The 23,651-nt window shown below is 38.0% G+C and overlaps 1 protein-coding gene across 3 annotated transcripts in view; it reads right to left on the bottom strand.

The window, feature by feature from the left end:
* UVRAG (UV radiation resistance associated) overlaps positions 1–23,651 on the bottom strand; it is a 295,144-nt gene that overhangs the window by 37,682 nt on the left and 233,811 nt on the right. The gene's annotated exons all lie outside the window — the stretch shown is intronic.

Below are 23,651 nucleotides of genomic sequence, written 5' to 3'. Positions count from 1 at the left end.
GATTTTTATTTATTTATTTGACAGAGAGACAGCCAGCGAGAGAGGGAACACAAGCAGGGGGAGTGGGAAAGGAAGAAGCAGGCTCCCAGCAGAGGAGCCCGATATGGGGCTCGATCCCAGGACCCTGGGATCACGCCCTGAGCCGAAGGCAGACGCTTAATGACTGTGCCACCCAGGCGCCCCACCACAATCCCATTTGTGATGAGGAGCCACAGGGAGTTCTTATGTGTATAAAAGTCAAAAATGAAAATGCTATTATGAATGCAGGAATTCTTTCGTAGAAATTTACGTAAATCTAAGTATCGGTTTTATTGGAACGAAAAATACCCTTAAATCATTGTCATAAATTTGATTACATTAGGAACAGAAAAGCCCTCGGGCGGCCAGATGGCTCAGTTGGTTAAGCAACTGCCTTTGGCTCAGGTCATGATCCTGGAGTCGCAGGATCGGGTCTCACATCGGGCTCCCTGCTTAGCGGGGAGTCTGCTTCTCCCTCTGCCTGCTGCTCCCACTGCTCATATTCTCTCTCTCTCTGTCAAATAAATAAAGAAAATCTTAAAAAAAAAAAAAAGGAATAGAAAAGCCCACTCTGACATTCCCCCAGCAGTGTATGGTGTACAGTCACAACGTACAGTGACCACAAATACCCGACAGCATCACTAGCGGAAGTTACTTAATTCATTCAACAATTACTGAATAATGTGTGTGTATGGGGGGGTGATAATGATAGAAATGAAGATATGTACATGGCATTGTTTGTAAATGGGGGAAATTTGGAAATTGAATACATGCTAAGCCTTTGGCCAGTTTCCATGATGGAATAATGGCCATGTTACTGATAATGAAAATAACGCTAGAGCTGCTAATATATTTACGGAGTGCTTAGTTACGTGTTAAGCATTGTGCTAAGCATTTCACATTGCATTATTTCGTTCAGTCCTCACTATTACTCTCTTACAACTGAAGATACTAAGGCTTAGGGTTAATAAGTGGTAGAGCTTGAGCTGGTACTCCAGGTTTGTCTGACCCTGACACTCTGAGCCCTTAACCGCTCAAGAATGAAGATGATAACAGCAATCTCAATAGCATCTACTGTTCTTCTCAACCTGCGATCTGTGCCAGACGTGGAACTTGACTGTTCACTTGTGTTACTTCATTTAACCTTCATTATAACCCCATGATATCGGTGCTATAATTCTCACTCTACACATGACAAAGTTTAAAAGGTTAAAGGAGTTGCCTGAAATTTTTCACAGGTAAGCAAGCCGAGGAGCTGGGATTTGAATTCAATGGATACTTCACATCCCGACACACAGTCTAAATACTGCTGACAAGTTGGTTAGAAAAGATTATTTTCTCATTCCTCGTTTACTTCCAATACTTGGAAAGAGACTCTCAACTCTTCAGAGAAACACATTCCTTCTCTTGATATTAGACATTTGACAATAGCTATATCTCTACTCAGTTGTCATTCAGCTAAGTTATACATATTTAGTCTTTTTAAATCTTTGCTTGTAAATTAATCCCTACAGCCTCTTCATCATTCTTGATGTCTCTGAACTCCCTCCAGTTTCCCTTAAAGAATCTGGTAACGAGGTGCCCTAAATGGAACACAGTTTTCCAGAATGCTCCTTTCTATCATTAATGATTTTTTTCCCTTAAAATACCAATTTTGCTATATTATCTACTTCATGCCTTTCAAGTTTTTTCGTGGAATTCTTCTGACCTCACTTGACTTGCACTGGAGTCTAAAGCCCATGTGTCCACTGTTTTAGTCTCTCTGGTTGATCATAAATAAATAGTTTCGAAAAAGAGAAAGAGAAAGGAAAATAAGACAAAAATGGCAATGAACTGTCAAGAGCACACTGCTCCTCCGACTGACAGATGCTCTTACAGTTTGGTCTGGAATCATTTATTCACTTCTTGATCTCACAAGTCATTTAATGAAAAACAATTAATTCGTTAGATACGTACTGAACGTCTACTATAGGCAAGGTATACAAAGTACGATGGGGTATCACAGAATGACTCAGCCGTGAATGCTACCTTGAAGGAGGTTACCTTCTAAATGAATCTAGAAGGAAAATACAACCTTCTATGAGCGTTTGAAGGGTGAGATAGTGGTCAGAATTTTAAGAGGGCCCCCCTGACCTTCACGTCCCGGTGTTACTCCCCTGATTATTTTATGTTTATGGCAAAGGAAGATTATCTGGATAGGCCTAATCTAATCCCATGAGCCCTTTGAAAGCAGAGAGTTTTCTCGGGCTGGCAACAGAAGAGAAAGTTCTGAAGGATCTGAACTGTGAGAAGAGCTTGATGGGACACTTACTGGTCTGAAGATAGAGGGGTCGCGTGAGAAGGAGTGCAGGAGGCCTCTAGGAGCGAAGGCTGGCTCCTGGCTAAAAGCCAACAAGGAAATACACGCTGCAGACCTAGAGCTGCAAGGAACTGCATTCTGCCAGCAATTTAAATGAGCTTGGAAGCGGATTATTCCCAAGAGCCTCTAGATAAGAGCCCAGCCTGACCAACACCTTGATTTTGGCTTTCTGAGACCCTGAGCAGAGAAACCAGATGAGGCCACCCAGACTTCCGACCTACAGAACTCTGAGATAACAATGCATGCTGTTTAAGCTGCTAAGTTTGTGGTGATTTGTTATGAAGCAATAGAAAACAAATAACGGTGAAAAAGAGTCCTTCTACCTTTCACCTGAAGATATCTGAAGTGAATTCATGGGGATAATGGGGCCTGAGCGGTTAGTTCCTTGATGGACAGATAACATTTCTGTGTATCTACTACGCGTCAGCACAATGGGGACAGCTCTATACACAGGCACAGGGGTTTTTAGTTAGCAAATAATATTTTGAACATTAAACACATGCTGGAACATACTTCTCTGATGGCTAATTTAAGTGCTCAGGGGAAGGGGTTAGAGACACTGAAGAATCATCTCCAACTTTATCTATTTTGGGGGGTCTGAGTTTTTGTTCTCCAGAGATACTGATTCTTTAAAATATTCTCTGCAAAATCCTGTCAGGCTAAGAGCCAAATTTGGATGTTCAAGTTTATAGAAGACAGACTGAATAACTAAAAACACACAGATGACCAGTTCAGAACAGGACAAAATCTTTGGTTGTTTAAAGCAAAGCACAGCAGTAAGTGACTTTGTTTATGAAGCTGGGAAAACAAAACACATTGTATATAAGAATCTTTTTCAAGTATAATGGTCACAAATCAAGAGTCACAATATAAATAAGACAAGAATGTTCACTACCCACCATAGCGCAAATTAGGTATGAGAATGAGTTAAGAGTTACAAAAATAGGGGGAAAAAGGCAAAATGATCATTTTTTACAGATGATATGATTATATATCAAGAAAATCCAAGCAAACCAACTGAAAACTCAGCACAAACTATAAGATAATTCAGTAGAAAATTTTAAAAACAAAAATCACTAGTCTTCCTTCATCTAAATAACAATGAATTAAAAAATTACATGGTGCCATTTTAAACAGCAACAAAGATAAAATATCTAGAAATCAACATGACCAAAATGGCAAGGTCTATATGAGGAAAATGATTATATTCTATTAAGATGCAAAAGAAGATCTTAATAAATGTAAACTCGCCCTGTTCTCGGATAGGAAGATGTTAGTATAAAGATGACATTTCACTATAAACTAATCTATAAGTTTATTATGCTACCAGTAAAAATACCAAATAGGATGTTTTAGAACTAGATAAAGTGACTGTAATGTTCAGTGTCGTTTTGGTAAATAAAAACACTTCTATAGCATTTTCTATTTGGTAGGCCCTACCTTAAGACCTTTATAAATATTAACTCATTCAGTCATTCAAGAACCCTATCAAAGTAACTACTGTCATCACCTACATATTACAGATGAAGAAACTGAGGTACACAGAGATTAAGTCATTTGCTCCTACAGATCCTACGTAATATCACAGGACTATAAAGTCTTTAATGGTGGAGATCTATTTTATTTATCATTAAATGCCCAGCACCAACCATTACACCAGGTTCATGGTAACAAATTTTCTTTTCTTTTTTTTTTTTGGAGGACTGAGTTGCAAATTGCAGGGGTGAAATTCATATCTGCTCCTTTGATTTATAAAGAAATCTCTGTGGGAAAAGCTTTCTTGACGTGTTGGGACCTAAGACATAATCTGACAGAAAGTGGGCTGAGCCGAGCTGGACAGTAAATAGTAGGAAGGATGGAAGCCAGCGGAATGGGAAGAAAGAACCTAAGCAAAGCTCAGAGGCAGGAGAGTGCATTAAATGAATGTACGTGGTTGCAGGGGTTGGGGGGGGGTAGGCTGGGGTGGGGTGATGGCTGAGGAACAGACTCGCCAAGGAACTATTTTATTTAATTTCTCATAACACAGCAGGAATGCAAATTTTTTCTTTGACAAGTGCACTGAAAATAAAGTTTCTATAATATGTTAGCTACCAAAACAGGTATGTACAGTTTTGGACAACTTTATTGGGGGTACAAAAAAAATCAGCACAAATTTTAGATTGTGTTAAAATTTCCATCAAGACATTTGCTAACTGACAGCTCCATCTGCTATTTAAATATTAGTCTCTGGCACTATTGATCTTTGAACAGGTTATGACACAAAACCACCCCATCAAATCAATTAGCTGTTCCAAGGACTATGCCAAGGTTCCTAAACAACATATCTTCTATCTTCAAACTACTACTTTCATGTTAACTTCCTAGCTAACTTCCAAAATTCTTACATCAAAAATAATCGAATAAAAAGCCAAATTAAAATATATGGACTGGCATAGGCAAGGGAGTTAAAAAGCGAGAGTCACAGGTGAGAGTACGTGTGTGAACTCGAGCAAGACACTCAAACCCTCTGAAGCTCTGGCTCCTCATCTGCACGATGCCCATCACAACATCTGTTTCATGGGCTTCTTGTGTGGATTAAAGAAAACAATGCATGTAAAACTCTCAACACACTCTGTGAGCCATAAGTATCTTACAATGATTAGTTCTTGTCCTTTTTCCTCAACAGCTATTCTTAAGAACATTACTGTTTTTTGCACTAAACCATTAATGCTGCACCTCATTTTTCTACTTCATTCATTACTAGGTTTTCTTTCTGACTTCTTTTAGTTAAGGCTATATGCTATTTTTGGTCTCAACTGAATTAGACACATTTTAAATTTGACATGTCATAGCCTCAACAAACAAGACTCACCAGATAGAAAACATTCAAGGTAAAAAATACATGCATAGCATTTTTAAGATAAGAAATGGCAAAATTCTGTGGATGAGAGTAGATCAAAGTAAGGGATTGGAAAATTGACAGAAAAACAAAAGTGGGATGATAGTGGTAGGGCTATCAGGTAGAAGGCATAACACTGTAAGAGGTAAAGGGCAGGCTTACATTCTGAACCTAAGTTCATCTGTGTGTGTGTGTGAGTGTGTGTTATACGTGTGTGTGTGTGTGTGTGTGTGTGTGTGTGTGTTCAAACAGAATTTGAGCTAGAAATAAACTAGCTATAGTAAGTAACAACACCAAGTCTATTTCTTTCTGTTCCACCTTCGGTCTTATACAGGTACAAAGAAGACAAGCAGCTGACATCATGTTTTGATATTGAATATTTTCTATGTGTGAGGCCATGAGCTGGAGTCACAAAATAAAGAAGAGGCAGTTCCTCCTTTTAAAGTAATCTTAATAAGGGGTGCCTGGGTGGCTCAGTCAGTTAAGCGTCCAACTTCCTTTGGGCTTGGGTCATGATTCTAGGATACTAGGATCAAGCCCTGTATCAGGCTCCACCCTCAGCAGGGAGGCTGCTTAAGGATTCTCTCTTTCTCCCTTTCCCTCTGCCCCTTCCCCTGCTCGTTCTCTCTCTCTCTCTCTCACATAAATACATCTTTAAAAAAATAGTCATAATATAATAGAAAAGACATTTCAAAATCAGAACCATAATTATATTATAGAATAATAAGCATCACATCAAAGAAAATTATAGAAACACAGAGGAAAGAGACCTAACTAAGTTCAGGGGAGACAGGGACATTTGGAAAGGAAGTGGTAACCTATCTGGTTACACAGTACAAGCTGGGTTTTACTAGGTGAAAGGCTGGGGAAACAATATTCCAAACAGAGGAAACTGCATGTGGAAAAGCCCAGAAGCAAAAGCGAACACGGAGAACAGCAAGCAGTTTGGCATGGGAAAGACAGGGATGAGACTACAGTAATGCAAGGTTACTACAGGAATAGCAGCCTAGAAAGGTCTTTAGCAAGGTTCTAAATTCTAAACTTACTTCTTCCAAAGAAGTGACCAGCATGTCAGATGACAGCGACTTGGTACGACAGAGAGTTGACTATGTAAAGGGCTTCAGAGGATAATGGTTTCATACAAGGAGGGAAAAGTCATGGTCTGGAGAAATGGACAAACTACCCATCCCTCCCCTCGACCTTCATCACCTCGCTGTTGCGGAGTCTCAGGAAACAAGGCTCCAGTAGAAGGGCTTTAGGTTTCAGTTAAGATAAAGAGAAGGCAAGAGATCTAAGGGCTACGAGGGGAGTTTGCAAGGGGCTGAAACTGCTGTGACTCAAGGAAGGGACTGCCTCAGGGTATTGGTAACAATTCTCGTGTCCTTGTTTGTTCTGGGAAAGCCTGAAGCAAGGAGTACATCTGGACGACAGCAAGAGCCCTGGTTAGGCGCAGAATCCCATGCAGGTAGAGTGTAACCTTAGACGGCACGTGGTTTCACCTTTTCACAAAGCACATCTGTGTTCTGTGGCATCCTTGACAATCATTTAGCCTCTCATGTCATTTAGATACTTCGTTCCTCCCCAAGTTTTTCATTCCAATGTTGGACAGTTCTATCTGTTAAAAATCATGATTTTTCACATGAACTAGAAATGTCCCCTTTCTGATTTCTATCTTTTTGGATTACTTTAATCCATCAGTGAAGTTTAATTTTACTCCTTCTTCCCTTGACAGCCTTTCAGACACAAAGATAGATATCTTCTTCGCTTGGACATAATCTTTACTTATGTTTTTGACTTGTCTAGAATAACTATATATATAACAAACACGTTTCAGGTTTACCAATAACTTTCATTACAATTTTGATCTTTATTATCAGATCAAGTTGTTACAAAGTCATATTAAGTAAGCTTTAACAGAGAAGGGATCCTGGACTCCCCAGCTGTTCTTTGTTTTGTCTGTGTCTACTGAATGATACAGTCTGTGAGAACACCAACTTTTGTTCTGCTAAGGTGCCCTATGTCAAAACCTTTCAGCTTCAGTCACATTATGCTGTATCATTTCATATGTTCCATAATCCAAAAACCTAGAATTCTGTGCCTGTCCTTAAATAACCCTCATCAGACTTTGGTTCTTTTACATAGCTACGCTTTTGTCATGCTATTCCTTCAGTCTAGAAGGTCTAACCTAGTCCTTTCCATCTCTCTGGCTTTTTTATTAAAACCTTACCCTCTCTTTAGGTCTACCACCAAAAAGCTTTCCCTGGTTGAATCAGTAAGAAGGATAATGGGTATCATTTAATGACTGGCCTCCCCGTGCTAGCCCTTTGCCAGGTTCTTCAATACTTTATGGTGTTTAAAGTTTATTAACCCTCTAAGTATTATTATCTTTGTTTCACAGATGAAAATACAGGTTCAGAGGATAAGTAATTCCTAAAGGTTATACAACTATTAAAACAAGAAAAACTCTGATCTACTTAATTTAAAGCCCATGAATATCAAATAATGCTGCTCCCAAGATACTGTTTATCTTCTTTATAGCAGGTATATGATGGATAAACATTACAGGGTCAGAACTAACCTTCCATTTCCCTCGCTTCCTTCACAAACGATCTAAATGCATTAAGTGTCTCAGAAGGTAAATATATTCCTTGTCACTTAGTTTTAAGAGTATCTAAGAAGATATTCCTATCTCTTAGGAATACTCTGGAAAAGTGTTGACAAATATTCAGCAAAGCCTGGTTGTGGCTTTGGGACACTCACTGGTTGTACTCAGATCTCATTCTTTTAGTGTTGGAAAAGCAGTAAAATCAGATTGAATTTGGTTAAAATAAAGAGAGTATTTTAAAATTCACAGCCACTTTGGAAAACAGTGTGGAGGTCCCTTAAAAAGTTAAAAATAGAGCTACGCTATGATCCAGCAATTGCACTACTGGGTATTTACCCCAAAGATACAGATGTAGCGAAGAGAAGGGCCATATGCACCCCAATGTTCATTGCAGCATTGTCCACAATAGCTAAATAGTGAAAAGAGCCAAAATGCCCTTCAACAGATGACTGGATTAAGAAGATGTTGTCCATATAGACAATGGAATATTACTCAGCCATCAAAAAGAACGATTTCTCAACATTTGCTGCAACATGGATGGGACTGGAGGAGATTATGCTAAGTGAACTAAGTCAAGCAGAGAAAGACAATTATTATATGGTTTCACTCATTTATGGAACATAAGAAATAGGAAGATCAGGAGGAGAAGAAAGGGAAGAAGAAAGGGCGGGGGTAAACAGAAGGGGGAATGAACATGAGAGACTATGGACTCTGGGAAATAAACTGAGGGCTTCAGAGGGGAGAGGGGTGGGGGAATGGGATAGGCTGGTGATGGGTATTAAGGAGGGTACGTATTGCATGGTGCACTGGGTGTTATACGCAAGTAATGAATCATGGAACTTTACATCAAAAACTAGGGATGTACTGTATGGTGACTAACATAATATAATAAAAAATATTATTAAAAAAATAAAAACTGAAAAAAACCCCAGCACATTTCATAAAGGATTATTGTAAAATATTGGGAGAAAATATCTCCATTACTTTTCCACTTGGATTCCAAATTTCTTAATAAACAGGATGTGACATTCAAAAAAAAAATTCACTGTTTTTTCATACCTTTAAAAAAAAACCCAATTTCTTCGTTTAAAAACTTATTTTGGGGGGACTTGTGGGTTAAACTGGCAGACTGAACAGATACATTTACTCCTGAAACTCCAATAACATGCCAGGAATGAGATTTTCTATCTTTATGCTTCCCCTGTTTCTAATGAGAAGAGAGTAACATTTTAAACTCTTGTTCCCTGTATGTATTGTACTTATGTATAAATAAAAGAAAGACAATAAGGGAGGATATAATAACAACGAAATTTTGGAAACTGAAAAGACAATAAACAAGTGGTAAATAACTTAGCCGACTTAAAAAAGTTGAGTTGTAAGCCAGCGGAAGGAAAATGAGAAACGATCTGAACTATACTTCAGCAACCCCCAAAAGGCCCAGAAAAAAGCGACCCTCTGTACTTCTTGAAGTGGAAGCAAAATTGGAGTTAAGAACAGAAGATCGGGTGATCATTTTGCGGTGTATACAAATACTGGATCATTAAGCTGTACACCCGGAATTAATATACTGTTGTATGCCAATTATATCTCAATTAAAAAAAAAGAGAACCGGAAGACTGGTTGAAAATCTATAGGACAACTTTGTCTTCAGATCCTCTCCCAACTCCACACAGCCAGGCGACAACCACCCTTACACACTAGCAAATAAACTCAAATTTTATTCTTTGGAAAGGGAAACATTAGCACAATTAAAGACCAAGGCACTGTGTTGAAAACGAGGTGATTAAATGAACATACGCATATTAAATGCTGAGAGCTCCAGTCATCTCCCCCCCCCCCCACTCAGCTTCCAGAATACAGGCAAATACTTCACAGCTGGATAACTGCAAGATTCTTAGGAAGCCCAAGAGGAAAGACTTCTGTAGAATGACATTACGGATTCCCCAGTGAAAAGAGCACAGACAAATTACCTTCCAGTGAACTCCAAAGTTAACCACCTCTATCCACACACTAAAAGCTTCCTACGTGTCCTAGTCTTCTCTTCTTAGAAATCAATATGCAATCAAGTAGCACCAGACTCCCAAGAAAAGCCTCTAATGCAAATAATACATCAAAATCAAACCAAAACCAAAAATCAGAATAAAAAAATTTTAACTCACTAATACGCTCAGGTAAGAGAAGACACCACACGCATAAAACAACAGGATGCTAGTCAGAGAACAGGAGCTCTTAGAATTGAAAATATGAAAGCAGAATACGAAAAAGGAAAAACAGAAGGGCAAGACACGGAGTTAAAGGAATCGCTCAGGAGGTAGAATAAAAAGATAGAGATGGAAAACTTGAGAAGAAATAAGAACGTGAGAGAATAAGTGTGGGAAATCTAATATTAAATAACAGTAGTCCCAAAAGAGAAATAAGAGAAAATAAGAAATCATCAATGAAATAATTCAAGGAAATTTTCCAGCACTTACGACTTGAATTTTGAGATTTAAAGGATCCACTGAGTACCTAGCACAATGAATAAAAATAAACTTTTGTACAGTTTTGACTAGAAGAAGAGAAAATGGCACCCAGTAACTTATTAACAACTTACTACCACAGGCATATGTTTTGGGGAAAATGCTCACTTACTGCATAATTTTTCCTAAACCTCCCTCCACTTCTCAAAGCCCTGCATTATCTTTCTGGACACCTAACAAAGCCAACCCCATATAAGTGAAGACAGTAATTTCATCTGATAAAAATGTGCTTTGCCTCTTCTCTTTTCAAATGGCAGGCTATTCCTTTCAGTGCTAAATTCTCAGTCCTTAGTCCAAGGAGGAAGGCCACTGATTCATTCTATCTTCCACGCACAAACCCTTCCTGGGCCCCTTTGATGTGCTAGGCACTGTGTTAGGATAAAGGGATGAGAAAGCTTCAGTCTCTGGACCTTAAAGAGTTTATTCATCTAATAGGGGAGGATACACACATACTAAATAGTAACAGAAATGTACGAACACTGATATGTTTGACTGACTGTTTTTAAAGAAAAGTTCAGCAGGGAGATCGGAAGATGGAGGATAACTTTGTTCAGGGGGGTTCATGGAAGAGAGTGGCCCCGTTCTGGATAGTGGAAAACGAGCAGGAATTTAGCACATGGATGACAGGGGGAGATTTCAAGCAAAAGGAGTATATATAAAAGCAAAAGCAGAAGGTGGGTCTCACATCACTGTAGTGGTTTAGCTTTTCTGGCATAAAGGGCCAGTGGCAGGAGTTTGCGGGTAAGTGACAGCAGAGGTGAGGCTAAAAAGGGAGGAAGAAGACCACGTGAAGCCTTTACCAAGCTAGAGGTTTGCTGTTGCTGTTATTTTTTGAGGAAGAACGGCTGTGGGAAGGTAGCCTACTGGAAAGTATTAAAAGTTTTGTTGTTGTTGTTGTTGTTTTTTGAGAGAGTACACATGAGGGTTTGGGGGGGGAGGTGCAGAGGGAGAGGGGGAGAGAGAGAAGCTTAAGCAGACTCCACAGGCAGTGCAGAGCCCGACTCGGGGCTCAATCTCAGGACCCTGAGACCATGACCTGAGCTGAAATCAAGAGTTGGACCCTTAACAGACTGAGCCACCCAAGCGCCCCTGAAAAATATAAAAGGTTTTAAGTAGCGGGTTAACATGAACAGATTTGTAAGGTTTCCCCCACCTTCCCCATTGTTTTTTCATTGTAAGAGTGCTTATTTGAGTGCCAATTACTTGAGCAGGGACTCCACCTTGGAGGCAAAGAAGAATCGCTTAACAAAAATCAGCCAATGTGAAACCATGGGGGCAATAAACGTTGTGACCAATGCCATTACTGGCAGATGACCATCTATAAATGCCAAGTCATATTAGGGTTTATAGGGTAGTACTGGATAGAACCAGGCCCAATGCAGTGACCATGGCTAAGTTACTAAATCTCTTTAGTGTCAAAATGAGAATAGAAAAGAACTTACATTCTGTCCACTTCAAGGATCATTATAAAGATCAAATAAAATAATGCACATAAGAATCTTTTGATAGGGGCGCTTGGGTGCCTCAGTCGGTTAAATGTCCTACTCTTGATTTCAACTCAGGTCATGATCTCAGGGTCATGAGACAGAGCCCTGTGTTGGGCTCCATGCTTAGCAGGGGTCTGCTTGAGATTTTCTCTCTCCCTCTCCCTCTGCCCCTCCCCTGCTCTTTCTTTCTCTCTCTCTCTCTCTCACTCTCAAAAAAAAAAAAAAATCTTTTGGTAAAGTATCCTGACCCTCCATTTGTAAATTGTATGACTTTAGGCAAATTGTTTAATTTTTCTGAGCTTCGAAGTCCTCATTTGTAAAGTGGGGATACTTCCATCTATCATACAGGGTGCAAAGAGGACTGAAGTGCCTTGCCTGACACACAATGTCTGTAACAGTATCCTAACCATTTACATTGGCTCCTTGAATATCAACTGGTCAGTTACGCAGTCAATAAGTATTCACTGAGGACATGAAGTGTACAGAGTCCTGATTAGTCAGAATTCCTAGGAAAAATAAGCAAACTGGAGGAAAATTTTAAAATATTACCACAGCGCTCAAGATCAGGTCAATTCAAGAGCAGAGCAACAAGTGCCTATAAGCTTAAAGCTTTCTCCAGACTCTCGCGTAGGAATTATCCAAGAACATGTCTGACTTTCTCACTAGCATTTCTGTGTACCCACACACATTCACAACCGCATGTGTGTGCACGCGTGCAGAAACATTAAGACTCACTAAGGAAAAATAAATCTCTCACACTTGAAAACTAAGGAACTGCATAGGCAGCAAATCTCTGGGTGAAGGTGATGCAGTGGGTTATACAAGCCAATAATTTATGTCAGGGCTTCGCAAAATGTTCGACACTAGGAAAGGAACCAAAGTAAGTCCAATTACATCAATAAAAAGGTATGACTAGCTGTGCTGCCCGGGCTGGGATGCTATTTCTTGCTATAAACAGAAATGGCTAGAATTTGGATGACTAACTAAACAGTGCAGTAATAAAAACAAAGCACGTTACAATAGCTGCTGCTAGATCCACAACCTTGGGGGTCAATCAAATAATGCCTGTTGCCACATATACACAGTCTCGTGGGTTTTTGTTTTTGGGGGAAAAAGAGGTTCAGATCATTTCTGAACCAGCAATTTATCTGCCTAGGTTTTGTTAAGTCTGTTATGGTTACGAGAAAATATGATCTTTCATATTAAATCATTTATGACCTTGGTAAAAATATTACTTTACATTAACTGACTCTTGGGACACTTTAATTTTATGAAACATGCACTTTAGTTTTTAAAAGTATGAAAGCAAAACTACATATTCCTAATCTACTACATCATGTTAACAAGCCGTCAAAGATCTGGGAATATAAAGGGAAAAAATACACTGAATCTCCATCTAGTTAGTTCCAAATATGAAAGGATACCTGCAATTAAAAACAATATACAGGCAATATTTTAAATCCTTAAACATATAAGGAACATGTTTGATTGTCTCCCTGGATTCATGTCTCCCTGCCCAATATTCCACAGAAGAAGGTTACCAAACAAAGTAAAAGGTTATGGGAAAATCCAACACCCCCTTAAGGGTAGAGAGGTCAGCAGCTTTACAGATGTAATGACAAGTATTTCTGGAATATACGGTGGAACTATATAGCTCATGGATTAAGCTGGGACATCCACAGTTCAAAAACATGTCTTACACAGTTCCAGCAACAAGCTCAAATTTTAAATTACCAATACGTAACTAGGAGGAAAGTCACCTTTGTATTACTTTTTTAAATCAGATTACTTTCTTCTTAATTAGTGACCTATCTGCTTCCTGAGGGAATGGGACTTTGACCACTCTGGAACTGTGAGGGGAAGTGGATTTTGGTGGGGCCTCACAACCCGGAGATTCAACAAGGTTGTGACACAGCAGTGTGAGAACACGGCATCAGCAGGTACAGGATATCTGGAAGGTAGCAGGAGCTCAACAAATATATGCTAAGAAATGAACTGGGAAAAGGACTTGGAAATATGACAACGACAAAGCTGCCTACTTTGATATTTGATCACAGGCCCTGAAACTGACAAATGCTAAAACTGCCACTGGCTGCCAATGACATAAATAACATGAACTGCCAGTGTCCAGCTTGAAGTGGCTTCCTCTGTAACAGACAGGCAGAAATACATATGATAAAGCCCTGTATGTTTTGCTTTTATATTTTACTAAACCCCAATGTTGCTCCAAGTGCCAGTATGTAATAAATAAGGAGCTTGTGCTAGCATATAAATAAATGCATTACCTGCCTTCATGGAGAATGTCTTCATATAAAAAAAAATTGCATCTGAGCTAAGCAGAGTGTTTACTGACCTAGCTGACTTTGGTACCAGTTCCTTATCTTGCTGCACACTGGTAACAAGCAGCTCCGTGGACTACAGACTGCCTGCGGGTCCACGGACCACACCAAGCAGTCTGGTATAGACAACTTTGGCACAATTTATACCCAAATGATGTTTTTCTAAGAAAAATAAGTGAGAAAACAATCACCTGCTATTATAGAAGAGGTCTATAAAGGAAACTAACATTTATTATTATTATTATTTCCGAAGGCTTTTACATATATAATTTTATTTAACCTTTACAATTACCCTGTATCAGCAGTATTACTATTCACAACCGAGGTTCAGAGAGGTGCCAAACTTATCTAAAGTCTTGCAACTAGTACAGAAGCCATGAAATGTGCCCCTCAGATCTCCTGCGGCAGGGAGTATAATGGGTAATGGCCCCAACTACTGTATGTTTGGATCTTCACTGCATTCATGCCACCCATTCCTGCAGGCTGCTCCCACCCAATGACTGTCACATTTGGGTGAGACATAGGACTCCTCCAATGGTCAACTCTGGTTTGAGGACTTTCCATCAACCTGGATGACTCTTCCTTAGAGTTGCAGTCTAAGACTCTTCCTACCCAGTCCTCCTTCCTTCCCTTTCTCCTCCTACAAATATATCTGCATTGAGTCTGAAAGGCTCTTTCCACCTTCTTCTGCTCCCTCCTCCAATAAATCTTTGTACATTTAATCCCCTCCGCTTCTTGTTGAATTCAAACGAATGCAGTTAGTAATGACCATGTGGTTATTTTGGAGGAAGAGAATGTTGGTACAGAATTAACTACAGTGAGTCTAACACATTGTATTTTACTCCCAGTAAAGGAACTTTGATACAAGGAGCAAATTTAAAAGGCTGCCACTGTCTTTCTCTTTCTGCACCTGGGATAATACATTTAAGAGTGAAGCCCAGAAGTGGAAAGTAATGATTTTGGTAGCGGGACTAATAGAAGTGTGTGGGCTAGCAGATTTGCAAAATTGCCCCTTATTGGTATTATTAACTTCCTATTGCCAGTTTTAAAAAAAGCGGTAACAGCAAAAACCCAAAGTATAACAAAAGGGTACCATGTTGCCATGGTGCTGCCATAGCCCCAGAAGGCAGTAATTTATGGGTTCCTCAAATGGAAATTCACACCAGCAACTTTGCCAAATGTCTCAAATGGATATGATAATGAATGAAACTGAAGAGATATTTGTTGAACCTCTATTTTGGTTAAGGCAGTATGGTAGGGAATTCATCAGAATAATTAGATTTTATACACATGTGGACTATTTTTCATATGGAACAACTTCTCTTATACCCGCTCACCCATGAGAGCCTCGTATAGTACATTTAATTAATACTTTTTGGCTGGCATATGTAAAAGGTACACAAACTCTGTATATATTCTGAGTTTTAGATTAAAAGTAGAAAACCAAGATAACTTATAAAGTACAGGGAAACTAGAATAATGTATTTTGTTTAGAAAAGCAGATTATATAAAAGATATTAATTAACTTTTAAAATAAATGATATTATATATCTATTTTTAATGGCTCCATTTTAGGGAGAGAAAGAGAATAAAAATGACAACATAACAATGAATGTTTTTGTTTCTCACATCTTCCGTACCTTACCAGAATAAAGATCTTAGACCATTACTAAAAGCTTTGCATTCTCTTAGACTCTTAAATTCAGATATTAATAACTCCTTTATAGAAATAAATAAAAAAGCACTGATGGAAGATGGAAAGTGCATTAGTGTTCATGTTATCTCTCCCAGTATGAATTTAATGGGTATATTAATAAGGAGATATAAACTAATGTCACTGATTAGGAAATATATCCACTCACATCCTTTAGTCACCTCCAATGGGGCTTGACGGTGATGTCTGAGTGGAATTACTATAAAGCAAATGATGAATTAGTGTCGGGGCAAAGGGACACATAAATGTGTCCCAGAGATGAAACAATTATATTCTATATCACAAGTTAAAGGTCAACGCAAAAGACAGTGAGTGCAGTCAGTCCTAAAGCAGGGCTAACCAATTTGACTAAGCTGATTGCTTGGAACTTGCTGTAGCTAAGCTGTTTTGATAGCTGGGCCACAGGCTTCCTTGGCTATAATAACCTGAAAGTAACATTTACGTGTTTTAAGTCTCTTTTAATCTCCTAAATACCATGAAGTGATGTTTATCAGATTTTAAGAAGCAGGCACATTCCACTCAGATGATTTCATTCTCAGGGGACCTCGTCATTATGAAGTCTTATTAAAAGGTGAAGGTTCAGAAGCCTTTAAGAAGAATCCTAGAGTGACACTGTACACTAAACCTAAAATACTTGATTTTGGCTTGGTTATACAAATGTATTTCCTTTTCATGGTTAGTTTAGTGGTCATAGCTCAGCAAACTTTGGATAAAGTGACCACCACAATTAGTCTATCAAAAATGTAGACATTGTTTCTCTCACTTTCTCTTCTAATTACATTCCATTTTAACACTCAGCGTAGGGGCTTGACCTGTAAGTGGTAAAGACCCGAATACCCACAAACTCATTTACTACTAGGCATTTCAAACACCTTCCACACTCTCAGGCACATTTTTGAGATTTATTTATTTATTTGAGAGACAAAGAGACTACATGCACACGAGCATTGGTGGGGGGGGTGGAGGGGAGAGAGAGAAATCTCAAGCAGACTCCTTGCTGAGTGCAGAGCCTAATACGGGGCTCGATCTCCGGACCATGAGATCATGACCTGAGCTGAAATCAAGAGTAGGATGCTTAACCAGCTAAGCCACCCAGGCGCCCTTCAGGCACATTTTAAGGAAAAGAGATCTATCCAAAACTCGGTCTATTCATTTGTTTGGGGTTTATTTTTATATGACACATCCTTAAAATGGTCACAAATGTTGTTTCCAATTTATCTTTCCACAGCATGAGGGAGAAAAAAAAGTATCAAAAATCCTCCATGCTTATTTGTTTCGGTGATTTATTTAGAATTTCTCCTCAACCAAGGAGTGATTTAATTACCCTAAGCCTCAGTTTCTTCATCTGTAAAATGAGGATAATAATAAAAACCTGAAAGGGTTAGTATGAAGATTGGGGATAAAGAATAAAAAGCCCTTTGCATAGAGACAGTCAATAGAAACAGACATTCCTCTTTGTGAAGCTAAGACAAAGGAACTTCCGTGTGGTCCAGCTCAAAATCCTTTTTCTTCTGGTACAGGACACTGAAATATCAAGTCCTTGGTAATATCAAGTATTTTTCAGAGACTACAAGAATTCACTAAACAGTACTACACATACTTTTTTTATTGTTCTTATTCTACGTTTTAATGTGAAGATGTAACATACATATAGCAAAATGCTTAAAACACATATGTGCATTGCTTAAAGGACCATTATAAAGCAAGCCCCTGTGTTGCTTGCACTCAGTCATGAAGCAGAATGCTGCTGGGGCCCCAGAAACTCCCCCATGAGCCGCTTTTCCATTATGACCCTTCTTTTCTCCCAGAGGCAGTCACCATGCTTGCTTTTTGTATAGTTTCCATCCCTAGCAATACAGTTTAACCTTGCTTATTTTTGAACTATACATAGATGGAGTAACATTGTGGAAATTCTCTTTTGTTTTGCTTCTTTTACTCAACGTTATGTTTGCGAAATTTGTCCTTATCGTTGCATACAGCTATGGCTCCATGGCTGTACAGTATTCCATTACATAAATATATCATGATTAATGATAAACATATTGCTGACAGAGTTTAAGCTGTTTCCAGTCTCTGGCTATTACGATTAGTGCTGCCATAAACATTCTCATATGCGTATCTTCAACTTCACTGGATAATGCCAAACTGTTTTCTAAAATGATTTTTATCAATTTACACTCCCATCACCTCTATTTTAAGAGAAACCAATTTGGGGTGTGTGTGTGTGTGTGTTTTGAGTTTTTTAAAATTTTTATCATGAATGTGCTCAAAACAAGATTGGGAGGAATCAGAGAACATTACTGCTAGAAAGAAATGGAGAGATTATTTACTTCAACGTCCTTATTTTAGAAGGATCTAGGGCTTAGAAGGATGAAGAGACTTGCCTAACGTCATAGTGGGTAAGAGGCACATTGAGTTAGAGAACTCAAGAGAAACAGAGGCAACGCTGAAGCTAGGATGAATATACAGCTTCCTCTATAGACATTAAGCTGTCTTGCAAGACAGTCTAAAAACAATGGGCTAAAACTACTTTCTGTAAAGGTGAACACAATGAGGAGAAGGACAGAAATGTTTCAGAGCGGTTTAAAAAAGACGGCAACAGCATCATGTTCCACAACTGACCTCTGTGAGTCCCGTCATATACGTAAAGACATTGAGGCCCAGAGGGAAATTTCTCGTACAACACCACAGTCACCAAATGGTAATACTGAACCAAGAGTTTAACCCATGTCCATTTGTGCGTGTGTTCCTAACCGTATTACACTGCCCTAAAACCTACTCAGCCAATGGAATACTGCTGTATTTTACAAAGTACAAAGCAAAATAATGTTGATTTTGTTAATTTTACTAAGAACTAATGAATACCACAGGGAAAACACATATCATTAAAGAAAAAAATGTACCCAGTTAACCTCTTTAAAGCTGGAATTTTTATACCTGCTGGAAATACCATTACAATTTGATGGTAGAAGCCTAGCACTAATGCATAGATTAAGGAATGTGGTTTCTAGTCCCAGGTTCACCATGAAGCATTCATGCCATTTTGAGAATGTCAAGAAACCTTACTAGGTCTTCGGTGTTGGCTGAAAATATATGTAATTATATATTTTATTATATATTTTAACATTATTATATATTTATATATACACATTTTATTATAAAAGCAATAATGTACTCAACAGAAAGAATCAGAAATAGGTAAATAGAAAAATTATGCAAAATCCCACAAAACAAACATGTAACAATGTTGGCATCCATCTGGGCAGTATTGTTCCCCCTACATAATGGCTGAATGTTTATTTGGTGCCTTTAAAATTTTTATTCCCATAACTGTAGCATACACATTCAACCCCATATCCTCCTTTCTTCACTAATAGCAAGGGCATTTCTATGCTATTACCTAACCTTCATAAACATTTTAATGACCATGGGTGCTCCTCAGTTTATTTAACCTACCCCTAGAGAGCTATTTTCAGTTATGATAAGCATCTTTTAACTGTTTTCAGGGAGTTAGAATTATTTCCTTATGATAGAGTTTTCAAGAAGAATTACTAAATCAAAGGTGAAAATTCTTATTAAATCTACGTCAGAGGAGAAATTATGAGGGTCAGTATATAAGCTTTTCACGGGAAAAGACTCTGAAAACTACAAAGCACTACATAAACACATGGTGGTATTATCATCATTGTAAGTCCATGTCATATGGACTTCTATTGACCCATTATTTACCTGGAATGATACTCCATAAATCTCTGCTTATTTTCTACAAACGAAATCACTACCATAAAGCATGCTGTTTACAAATTGTATCTTAGAGAATCATACAATCTTTTTGATCTTGCTGTGGTTAAGTCAAAAACCTTGAAGGTTGGGGCGCCTGGGTGGCACAGCGGTTAAGCGTCTGCCTTTGGCTCAGGGCGTGATCCCGGCGTTATGGGATCGAGCCCCACAACAGGCTCCTCCGCTATGAGCCTGCTTCTTCCTCTCCCACTCCCCCTGCTTGTGTTCCCTCTCTTGCTGGCTGTCTCTATCTCTGTCGAATAAATAAATAAAATCTTTAAAAAAAAAAAAAACCTTGAAGGTAATAATAATAAAAAGCAACAAACAGATTGAAATATGAGTGGTAAAGTTAAGAAGCACAAACTCAAAGAATATTAGGACTGATATGGACCTCAGAATACATAAAGCTCAACCCCTTTACTCTTTAGATGAGATGGTTGAGACCCAATAGAAACCACTTGCCCAAGTTACCAGCAAGTAAAAAGAGATGGAATAGAACACCAAAATTTCTAATTGTTGGTGCTATGTTCTTTCTATTAAACCATTTCATCTACCTTTTTGGAGTCCATTGGATGATAAAATCTCATTCCTCCCTATGTATCTGCCCAAGTTACTTCAATGTAAAATGCTAGCTTGAGTTTATAATATATACATCTTTTAAACTGACACCTTACACAAGTATCTATAAAGCTAGTGTTCTAAACATAGCACTATGATTTGGGTCTATCCACAGATAACTGTTGTCTGTTAGAATAACTGTCTTTTCTTGCTCTCTTTTATTAAAAGATAAATATAGCAAAATATAATCATTAGGTTTCAAAATCTAGAATCTCAAATCAACTGTGCTATCTTCCCCTAAAAGCTAGAGATCCTGGGTCTTGAATCAGCAGACCAAGGTTCAAGTTTTGGCTCTACCACTTAATGGATCTGTGTGACCTTGAAGTAGTGTACTTAACTTGTTCAAAGCTTAGTTTCCTTATTAGCAAAAGAAGACAACAATAATTTTAAGCCTCATAGGGTTATAGGAGATTATAAGAAAAGTGTCCTGTTACCTGTACAATGCTAAGCTAGAAACATCATTATAATTATCTGTACAACCATTATACCAAGCAACAGAGAAGAAATAAAAGTTTAACGCTTGAAGTCCAATCTACCATGCTTCATCCAGGAGATTCAAAGTCTGACTCAGTTTCTACTTTCATCAGCATGAATGGAACAGGAGGTTTGTATTTTTTGTTTTAATACCTTGAATATATAGCACATCTTTTTATGCAGTTCTAAGATTATTTCATTATGAGTTAAAAATAGATCAGTTTGCAAATAGCAAAACAGAAAAAACACTGCTAAATTTTGGGGGAACACTCTAGGAATGTAATATTCCCCCTGATTAAAAATGTAATGCTCTAGGTAAGGATAACATGTTGTAGAGACAGTGAGAAGGGGAGCTCATTGTCCAGGAACACAGAGTAAGTCATGTCACCAAGAAGCCTGAGGAGAGACAGGAACTGATCACACTGTGTGTATCTACTCTGAGCTTTGTTCACACTCATATCTCTGTTCGTCTTTACCTTCCACTCTCTACTTCCCTTCCCTCTACTTTTAGAGCAAACTTTGACTCGCCCTTAAAGGTCTAGCTTGAATGTTTCCTTAGGACTACCTCCCAAAGAAAGTTTCACATATCTCTATCACTAGCACACACTATACTAGGGTGTTGCTTAGAAGGTGAGCACCAGGTTTAGGGCCCAAGTCCTATTCATCCTTGTCTCCCCAGTGCCCAGTCCAGTACCCAACACAGAGTAAGTGATGAATCAGCCCTACGGGCAGCCACAGAAACACCAAGAGAGTAAAAAGAAACAGTCACACCAGTCATAGGACTAAGATGAATAAAAAGAAACGCTGACAGCAAATAAAAAGTGCCGAGCAGAAGAAAAGAATGAAGAAATGAGCCAGGCGGGGGGAGACGGGAGTTTAGAGGCTCTTCCAAAAGCTGTCTTCATCCAACCTTTGCCCTAATGCCAGAGAGCTTTTACATAGCAAGGGAACCAACAATCCTAGAGAGGACTGGGGGAAGAAAGGACGTAAAAACAGAGAAATAAAATAAAGACCGACGTAAGTCTGTGACTAGCCAATTCTTCACTTTAGTTGCAAGGCCTATGCATTATTTCCTTATATGTTATATCATTTTGGGGGTTCTACAGTCTACCTGCAATTTTTAAAAAGGCACATTTATCAAAAGGCATTGGTTATTCACAAAAGAACTTGAAACAGCAAATAAATATATGAAATACATGAACTTAACATTCACTAACAATAAAAAAGCTACAAATCAAAGTATAGAGATATATTTCCCCTCTCACATAAAAAAAGGTTAATAAACATACAATATGCAATAATATAGAATATATAATATTGGCAAGAGGGTAAAGAAGCGCCCATATATAACTTTAAAATGTATATATTCTTTGACCCAGCAACTCAGTATTTATCCTAAGCAAATAACCGAGCACAGGTATAATTAAGTAGAATGATGCTTTCTCACTACAAAGTTGCTTACAATAGAGAACTCTCGGAAAACAATCTAAACGTCCTATACAACAGAAGGCAATGCGTTTTTACACAACTATATTCATCAAAATTTTACACAACTATATTCATCAACATGAATGTATCTTCACAATATAGTTAAATGAAAAAAGCAGAACAAACAATAAAAGGCATAGGATGAAACCATTTACATAAAATTTTACTTAGTTAACTTATGTATGTATATTTGCATAGATGTTTGGAAAGGTGTTCATTAGGCTATTACAATAGTGTCTCTGAGTAGTATAATCCCAAGTGGTTTCAATTTCTTTTCTTTAACGCTTTTCTGTATTTTAAGAACAAATTTATAATGAGATTGGATGATTTACATGATAAAAGTTTTTTTTTTATTTTGAAAAAAGAAAACTGTTAACCTTAACTCAAAACTAAAAGCTCATTTACAGTGAACAAGGTATCCGAATATTTTCCTTCCATATACATGGTACTCACCGATGCAGCTAAAAAGGCAACTTCCCCCCCTTCTTTGCTTATTTGTAACTTGTATTTAGCTTGTAGTAGATACACACAGTGGGATCAGTTCCTGTCTCTCCTTACTTCCACACATTGTCACCTCATTTCGTATTTGTGGAATATGGGATTTCTTTATCACGAAGTTATACTGCACTTTGCATTTTATGTATTTAGCAAACATTTATTTAGCACTTGCTCTGTTCCAGGCACTATTCTAAGTCTTTACAAATATTATTTAATCCTCATAACAACTCTAAGATAGGAACTATACTTACAGGCATTATTATTATTATTATTATTATTATTATTATTATTATTCTCATTTTACAGGATACTGAGGCACGGAGAGTTTAAGTAGCTTATCCAAAATCATACAGCTAAAGTGATACAACTGGTATTTGAACCCTTGCAGTCTAGATCCATAGTACTTGCTCTTAAACACTCAGCTGTAATGCATTTCTTTTAGTTCATTTTATCCTAGGCTTTTGGCCTTGATAAAGTTACATCCATCAGGATAATAATTTTATCATCCCTGGAAACCCAAGTCTGGACATTTTAAAATGCTTTTCTCTAATAGGTACCAAAATTTACATAAAATAATTTTTAAGTTCATTTCCTTAAATAGCTTATACCTAAGTTATGCCTGTTCCTTTGATGCCAACTAAAATCAGACTTTTCATAGATATTATTTCTCATAATTCATTTCATGAGGCTTAACCATAAAAAAGAATTTATAGTCTACCTTCTCTGAACTAAGCACTGTGTATTTCATTTCAGTTGAGGTGCATTCTTTAAATATTTTTCTCTCAGCAAAAAATGTCACTCATGGTGGTGATTTGGAAAAAGCTACTGTCATTACTGAATAAGGAATTTATTTCTTTAATTGAAGAAAATAATT

This window comes from Ursus americanus, chromosome 16, assembly GCF_024610735.1.
Source record: "Ursus americanus isolate L20-20 chromosome 16, mUrsAme1.1.p, whole genome shotgun sequence".
NCBI classification, from domain to species: domain Eukaryota; kingdom Metazoa; phylum Chordata; class Mammalia; order Carnivora; family Ursidae; genus Ursus; species Ursus americanus.
This window is presented reverse-complemented; position numbering and strand designations above follow the sequence as displayed.